The following is an 8954-nucleotide window of genomic DNA, read 5'->3' on the forward strand; positions in this document are numbered from 1 at the left end:
CAATCAGGTGTTCGAGATGCCAGGAATGCAGTCATCACACTCTCTCTCTCTCTCTCTCTCTCTCTCTCTCTCTCTCTCTCTCTCTCTCTCTCTCTCTCTCTCTCTCTCTCTCTCTCTCTCTCTCTCTGCCCCCCTCTCTCTCTTTCTCTCTCTCTGCTTCTTGCTCTCTCGCTCTCCCTCCCACACACTCTCTTTCTCTCTCTCTGCTTCTTGCTCTCTCACTCTCCCTCCCTCTCACTCTCTTTCTCTCTCTTTCTTCTGCTCTCATCTACCCCTCCTTTCCCCCATCACTCTAATTGTAAGTGTAGTAATTTGAAGCCAGCTGGTTAGTACATATAGCCAACAGTAGAGGAATGTGCCCTTTTCTGTGGGTTTCTGTGATTTGTCAATTTGCAACTGTTTATTGGTCAATAAAGCTCTGGCTGGGGGTCGGACAGTGAATGACGAACATAGGATTATGAAGGGTGGGGTTCTGGGAGTAATTACAACGATTTCTTATTGGTTAATGAGGACAGATGATAGCTGTGATTTGCTTTAGGAGCGACCCCCAGTACGCCATAAAGGACCAACATCTTGACCGGTTGGCTTGTAACACAGTACATGCAATGTCCTCTGTCTGGCTATGTAAAGATATTGTTGATGAATGTATAGGTAATAAGGCATTGGAAATATTGGTAAATTACTGTAGAGAAGCTTGCCTGTTACAGGTCCAGACGACACACTTTCGCCTTCACATACCCAAGCTGATGAACCCTATTCATCCTTGGTGAAGCTAGAGGGCGAGTGTTGCTTTAGAGAGAGAGTGTAGATTGTAGCGAGTCCTTACTCACAAAATTGAGTTTAATTAAAAGTGAATCAATCATTTTGTAGCCTGTTCATTCAAGTGGCACCAAGTGTAGAGCAACAATGTAGGTTATTAAATCATCTGTGTGTCAGCTGTTAAATCATCTGTGTGTCAGCTGTTAAATCATCTGTGTGTTAGCTGTTAAATCATCTATGTGTCAGCTGTTAAATCATCTGTGTGTCAGCTGTTAGATCATCTGTGTGTCAGCTGTTAAATCATCTGTGTGTCAGCTGTTAAATAATCTGTGTGTCAGCTGTTAAATCAGCTGTTAGATCATCTGTGTGTCAGCTGTTAAATCATCTGTGTGTCAGCTGTTAAATCATCTGTGTGTCAGCTGTTAAATAATCTGTGTGTCAGCTGTTAGATCATCTGTGTGTCAGCTGTTAAATCATCTGTGTGTCAGCTGTTAAATAATCTGTGTGTCAGCTGTTAAATCATCTGTGTGTCAGCTGTTAAATCATCTGTGTGTCAGCTGTTAAATCATCTGTGTGTCAGCTGTTAGATCATCTCTGTGTGTCAGCTGTTAGATCATCTGTTAGATCATCTGTGTGTCAGCTGTTAAATCATCTGTGTGTCAGCTGTTAAATCATCTGTGTGTCAGTTGTTAGAGCATCTGTGTGTCAGCTGTTAAATCATCTGTGTGTCAGCTGTTAGATCATCTGTGTGTCAGCTGTCAAATCATCTGTGTGTCAGCTGTTAGATCATCTGTGTGTCAGCTGTTAGATCATCTGTGTGTCAGCTGTTAAATCATCTGTGTGTCAGCTGTTAGATCATCTGTGTGTCAGCTGTTAAATCATCTGTGTGTCAGCTGTTAGATCATCTGTGTGTCAGCTGTTAGATCATCTGTGTGTCAGCTGTTAAATCATCTGTGTGTCAGCTGTTAAATCATCTGTGTGTCAGCTGTTAGATCATCTGTGTGTCAGCTGTTAAATCATCTGTGTGTCAGCTGTTAGATCATCTGTGTGTCAGCTGTTAAATCATCTGTGTGTCAGCTGTTAGATCATCTGTGTGTCAGCTGTTAAATCATCTGTGTGTCAGCTGTTAGATCATCTGTGTGTCAGCTGTTAAATCATCTGTGTGTCAGCTGTTAAATCATCTGTGTGTCAGCTGTGTGCCCATCATATCAGGGGGGGCCACAAGGGATTGAGTGTTGCTTTAACTTTACGTCCAACATTTTATATTAAACCAACATGTTTCTGTTCAGGTTTCATTGTTTTTTTATAGGTGACAGTCTGTTTTGGAGGGCTACATTCCAGACCTGTCTATCACCAGTTATCCTGGTGCGGGGAAAGGAGGAAGGGTGTGGTTCCGGTTTCATCTGGATGGAGCTAGTAGGGGTTTTCCTAACAGCTACTTCACTATTTCAAACTGCTGCTAGACTCATTAGTCCTCATATCACATGCCAAACACAGGAGTGGAAAAAGCAACAGGTGTTTGTGTGTGTTGAATTAGTCAGTTGTGTGTGTTCTGCGAGTTCATTCATCTTTTTTTACAGTATTGTGTTCCGTCTCACGCTTGCATGGTCCCTTTATTCATAATGTTTGTAGGTCCTTTAATATGAAGTGAAGCTAAACCTTCATATGGACTCCAGCTCTGCTGGTTATGTGTATTACCTATAGCAAGTAAACCGTGTGTGTGTGTTCATGTGTGAGTGCATACGACACGCTTGTGTGGGGGCAATACACCGCTACAGGTCACGTGGCGTGGGAGAGAGGGGTCACAGAGGTCACTTCCTGCTCCTTGTTAAAGGGAAATAAGGGGACAAAGCAGAAACATGAAGGACTGGTGTAGTACAAGGACATAAAGACTCTTTTCACTGGACCACAACGTCTGATCTTCTCATTCTCTCACAGGAATGAGCTTTCTTCCCAGCCATTCCCAGTTCTATAGTTGCCATGGTGCCAAGTGGCAGCCTAGGCAGAGAGCTCAAGTAAGTTCTGTACGTAGTTTATCATATTTCATTGTTTTTATGTAAATATTTGTACTCACTTTTGTTTTTCAATAGCTAAATGAGTGAGGATCAAGTCTTGAATTGGACTCCTGCCCATCAATTAATGTGGTCCTTCTGTAGCTCAGTTGGTAGAGCATGGCACTTGTAACGCCAGGGTAGTGGGTTCGATCCCCGGGACCACCCATACGTAGAATGTATGCACACATGACTGTAAGTCGCTTTGGATAAAAGCGTCTGCTAAATGGCATTTATTATTATTATTATTATATTATATAATTGATGAAAATCAGCATTGTCAACAAGCTAGCTAATGCTAGCTAGCAGGTGTGTGTGTTTTCATTTAAATGATACCTACTGACTTTGGGTTGTTCTCCCACCAACAGTAACCCAAGAGGAAGCTCTGTATGTAGAGTTGGCAGTGGGCCAGGGGTTCCATTGCTCAGGAGGATACTTCTGAAGTAAGGACTGAGTGAGCTGAACTCTTTGGGGAGCAAACTTCACCACAGAGTCTGAACACAAAGAAGATGGCAGAGAGGATGACATGACGCTGCCTGCCTGCCCTTGGACATGCTGACCTGACCACCACCACCTCCGACCACCAGCTCTGCTGACCATCTAGCTATGAGCTTCCAGATCCTCTCATGACCACGGCTGCCCATCTGGAAGCTTCAAGAAGTACTCAGACAGACTTGATCTAGCTGATCTAGCTGCTATAGTAGCCTGTATTTGCCTCAACATTTAAACATTTAGATTTTATGGTAACGTCTTAATAATCTAAATGTGTTTCTTGTTTGTGTTACTGCAATTTAGCTTTAAGCTGCCATAGTACACATGAAAGGAAATCAAAATATAGCATTATCATCATCATCATTTCTGAGTCAAATTAATCTACCGCTCAGATTTAAAAAATGTAAAAAACATTACTTAAAAAACTTAAGCCTGTGCGAAATTAACTATTGAAAACAGTACTGTAGTAATGAGGTTTGTGCAGTAGGCTATAGGCCCAATACATTATCACCACATATTGGCTTTGCTTGAATTGACCTGCCAACACATTCTTGTTCTTCTCAGACCATTTCCAAATGATATTTAAAACCTGAGCGAGGACCTACAGTATATGGTCACACTAGTCATAGATTGTTGTATTACATGTGAGGCACCACTGAGTGAGCAAACATTTAAATGATTTTTGTATTGTTTTACTGGGCTGATGGTGCCTGTATCTGATGGTCAGTCTCAGTGGAGGGAGGGAGAGAGCAGCAGAGGGTCTGACTCTCACCGTCCCTACACTCTCCCTTCCTCTGCTGAGACTGGCCAAAGAGGGGACACAGTCTTCCAGCATCCAGCTGACGGGTCTGACTCTCACCGTCCCTACACTCTCCCTTCCTCTGCTGAGACTGGCCAAAGAGGGGACACAGTCTTCCAGCATCCAGCTGACGGGTCTGACTCTCACCGTCCCTACACTCTCCCTTCCTCTGCTGAGACTGGCCAAAGAGGGGACTGCTTCCAGCATCCAGCTGAGGGTCTGACTGAGACTGGCCAGACCAGCTGGTCTGACTCTCACCGTCCCTACACTCTCCCTTCCTCTGCTGAGACTGGCCAAAGAGGGGACACAGTCTTCCAGCATCCAGCTGACGGGTCTGACTCTCACCGTCCCTACACTCTCCCTTCCTCTGCTGAGACTGGCCAAAGAGGGGACACAGTCTTCCAGCATCCAGCTGACGGGTCTGACTCTCACCGTCCCTACACTCTCCCTTCCTCTGCTGAGACTGGCCAAAGAGGGGACACAGTCTTCCAGCATCCAGCTGACGGGTCTGACTCTCCCTTCCTCTGCTGACCAGTCTTCCAGCATCCAGCTGACTCTCCACCGTCCCTACACTCTCCCTTCCTCTGCTGAGACTGGCCAAAGAGGGGACACAGTCTTCCAGCATCCAGCTGACGGGTCTGACTCTCACCGTCCCTACACTCTCCCTTCCTCTGCTGAGACTGGCCAAAGAGGGGACACAGTCTTCCAGCATCCAGCTGACGTCTGACTCTCACCGTCCCTACACTCTCCCTTCCTCTGCTGAGACTGGCCAAAGAGGGGACACAGTCTTCCAGCATCCAGCTGACGGGTCTGACTCTCACCGTCCCTACACTCTCCCTTCCTCTGCTGAGACTGGCCAAAGAGGGGACACAGTCTTCCAGCATCCAGCTGACGGGTCTGACTCTCACCGTCCCTACTCTCCCTTCCTCTGCTGAGACTGGCCAAAGAGGGGACACAGTCTTCCAGCATCCAGCTGACGGGTCTGACTCTCACCGTCCCTACACTCTCCCTTCCTCTGCTGAGACTGGCCAAAGAGGGGACACAGTCTTCCAGCATCCAGCTGACGGGTCTGACTCTCACCGTCCCTACACTCTCCCTTCCTCTGCTGAGACTGGCCAAAGAGGGGACACAGTCTTCCAGCATCCAGCTGACGGGTCTGACTCTCACCGTCCCTACACTCTCCCTTCCTCTGCTGAGACTGGCCAAAGAGGGGACACAGTCTTCCAGCATCCAGCTGACGGGTCTGACTCTCACCGTCCCTACACTCTCCCTTCCTCTGCTGAGACTGGCCAAAGAGGGGACACAGTCTTCCAGCATCCAGCTGACGGGTCTGACTCTCACCGTCCCTACACTCTCCCTTCCTCTGCTGAGACTGGCCAAAGAGGGGACACAGTCTTCCAGCATCCAGCTGACGGGTCTGACTCTCACCGTCCCTACACTCTCCCTTCCTCTGCTGAGACTGGTCTTCCAGCATCCAGCTGACGGGTCTGACTCTCACCGTCCCTACACTCTCCCTTCCTCTGCTGAGACTGGCCAAAGAGGGGACACAGTCTTCCAGCATCCAGCTGACGGGTCTGACTCTCACCGTCCCTACACTCTCCCTTCCTCTGCTGAGACTGGCCAAAGAGGGGACACAGTCTTCCAGCATCCAGCTGACGGGTCTGACTCTCACCGTCCCTACACTCTCCCTTCCTCTGCTGAGACTGGCCAAAGAGGGGACACAGTCTTCCAGCATCCAGCTGACGGGTCTGACTCTCACCGTCCCTACACTCTCCCTTCCTCTGCTGAGACTGGCCAAAGAGGGGACACAGTCTTCCAGCATCCAGCTGACGGGTCTGACTCTCACCGTCCCTACACTCTCCCTTCCTCTGCTGAGACTGGCCAAAGAGGGGACACAGTCTTCCAGCATCCAGCTGACGGGTCTGACTCTCACCGTCCCTACACTCTCCCTTCCTCTGCTGAGACTGGCCAAAGAGGGGACACAGTCTTCCAGCATCCAGCTGACGGGTCTGACTCTCACCGTCCCTACACTCTCCCTTCCTCTGCTGAGACTGGCCAAAGAGGGGACACAGTCTTCCAGCATCCAGCTGACGGGTCTGACTCTCACCGTCCCTACACTCTCCCTTCCTCTGCTGAGACTGGCCAAAGAGGGGACACAGTCTTCCAGCATCCAGCTGACGGGTCTGACTCTCACCGTCCCTACACTCTCCCTTCCTCTGCTGAGACTGGCCAAAGAGGGGACACAGTCTTCCAGCATCCAGCTGACGGGTCTGACTCTCACCGTCCCTACACTCTCCCTTCCTCTGCTGAGACTGGCCAAAGAGGGGACACAGTCTTCCAGCATCCAGCTGACGGGTCTGACTCTCACCGTCCCTACACTCTCCCTTCCTCTGCTGAGACTGGCCAAAGAGGGGACACAGTCTTCCAGCATCCAGCTGACGGGTCTGACTCTCACCGTCCCTACACTCTCCCTTCCTCTGCTGAGACTGGCCAAAGAGGGGACACAGTCTTCCAGCATCCAGCTGACGGGTCTGACTCTCACCGTCCCTACACTCTCCCTTCCTCTGCTGAGACTGGCCAAAGAGGGGACACAGTCTTCCAGCATCCAGCTGACGGGTCTGACTCTCACCGTCCCTACACTCTCCCTTCCTCTGCTGAGACTGGCCAAAGAGGGGACACAGTCTTCCAGCATCCAGCTGACGGGTCTGACTCTCACCGTCCCTACACTCTCCCTTCCTCTGCTGAGACTGGCCAAAGAGGGGACACAGTCTTCCAGCATCCAGCTGACGGGTCTGACTCTCACCGTCCCTACACTCTCCCTTCCTCTGCTGAGACTGGCCAAAGAGGGGACACAGTCTTCCAGCATCCAGCTGACGGGTCTGACTCTCACCGTCCCTACACTCTCCCTTCCTCTGCTGAGACTGGCCAAAGAGGGGACACAGTCTTCCAGCATCCAGCTGACGGGTCTGACTCTCACCGTCCCTACACTCTCCCTTCCTCTGCTGAGACTGGCCAAAGAGGGGACACAGTCTTCCAGCATCCAGCTGACGGGTCTGACTCTCACCGTCCCTACACTCTCCCTTCCTCTGCTGAGACTGGCCAAAGAGGGGACACAGTCTTCCAGCATCCAGCTGACGGGTCTGACTCTCACCGTCCCTACACTCTCCCTTCCTCTGCTGAGACTGGCCAAAGAGGGGACACAGTCTTCCAGCATCCAGCTGACGGGTCTGACTCTCACCGTCCCTACACTCTCCCTTCCTCTGCTGAGACTGGCCAAAGAGGGGACACAGTCTTCCAGCATCCAGCTGACGGGTCTGACTCTCACCGTCCCTACACTCTCCCTTCCTCTGCTGAGACTGGCCAAACACAGTCTTCCAGCATCCAGGGACACAGTCTTCCAGCATCCAGCTGACAGGACGTCTGACTCTCACCGTCCCTACACTCTCCCTTCCTCTGCTGAGACTGGCCAAAGAGGGGACACAGTCTTCCAGCATCCAGCTGACGGGTCTGACTCTCACCGTCCCTACACTCTCCCTTCCTCTGCTGAGACTGGCCAAAGAGGGGACACAGTCTTCCAGCATCCAGCTGACGGGTCTGACTCTCACCGTCCCTACACTCTCCCTTCCTCTGCTGAGACTGGCCAAAGAGGGGACACAGTCTTCCAGCATCCAGCTGACGGGTCTGACTCTCACCGTCCCTACACTCTCCCTTCCTCTGCTGAGACTGGCCAAAGAGGGGACAGCATCCAGCTCTCTGACTCTCACCGCCCTATCCCCTTCCTCTGCTGAGACTGGCCAAAGAGGGGACACAGTCTTCCAGCATCCAGCTGACGGGTCTGACTCTCACCGTCCCTACACTCTCCCTTCCTCTGCTGAGACTGGCCAAAGAGGGGACACAGTCTTCCAGCATCCAGCTGACGGGTCTGACTCTCACCGTCCCTACACTCTCCCTTCCTCTGCTGAGACTGGCCAAAGAGGGGACACAGTCTTCCAGCATCCAGCTGACGGCAAAACTCGAGTCGCACCGCATTATTTCTGCCTCATGCACAAATTTATGCTTTTACTCTTATGACCAGAGAAAGTGAACTATTCCTCGATATTAAAGGGATACTTGAGGATTTTGGCAATGGAGCCCTTTACCAGATTCAGATGAACTCATGGATACCATTGTTATGTCTCTGTGTGCAGTTTGAAGGATGTTGCTAACTAGCATTAGCGCAATCGCTAACTAGTGTTAACGCAATGACTATGGTAGCTGCTAGCATGCTATTGGATACCATAGACTTCAAGTCATTGCGCTAACATTGGCTCGTGAAAATGCCTCTCACTTATTGCATGCTGGATACAGCGACATACAAAGGGTATCCATGAGTTTATCTGACTCTGGGGAAGTACATAAAGACATAAATGCCAAATCCAGAAGTAGCCCTTTTGTTTATTCCATGTGTAACTCTGTGTTGTCTGTTCACACTGCTATGCTTTTATCTTGGCCAGGTCGCAGTTGCAAATGAGAACTTGTTCTCAACTAGCCTACCTGGTTAAATAAAGGTGAAATAAAAAAAAAAAAATAAAAAGACACAAGCTGCTAATAATAACAACTCAAGCCTTTCAATACACTTCACTACTCATTCATTGCAGCTGCAATGCTGGTGGACAAGTGAGTGGAAGTAGTTTTATGACACGTAAATGTGCTGAAAAAAACCTTCAACTCTTTGATGTATTCGTTGACAGTATCTCTCGAATCATGGTTTCAAAAGTTTTGAAATCTCACAGTATCGACTTCGCTGTGCACTCAAGGATTCTCCAGACATCTGAGCTTTCCGATTGGCTAGTAGGAAGGCCTATAGATGCACT

Source organism: Oncorhynchus gorbuscha, unplaced genomic scaffold (assembly GCF_021184085.1).
Source record: "Oncorhynchus gorbuscha isolate QuinsamMale2020 ecotype Even-year unplaced genomic scaffold, OgorEven_v1.0 Un_scaffold_2917, whole genome shotgun sequence".
NCBI classification, from domain to species: domain Eukaryota; kingdom Metazoa; phylum Chordata; class Actinopteri; order Salmoniformes; family Salmonidae; genus Oncorhynchus; species Oncorhynchus gorbuscha.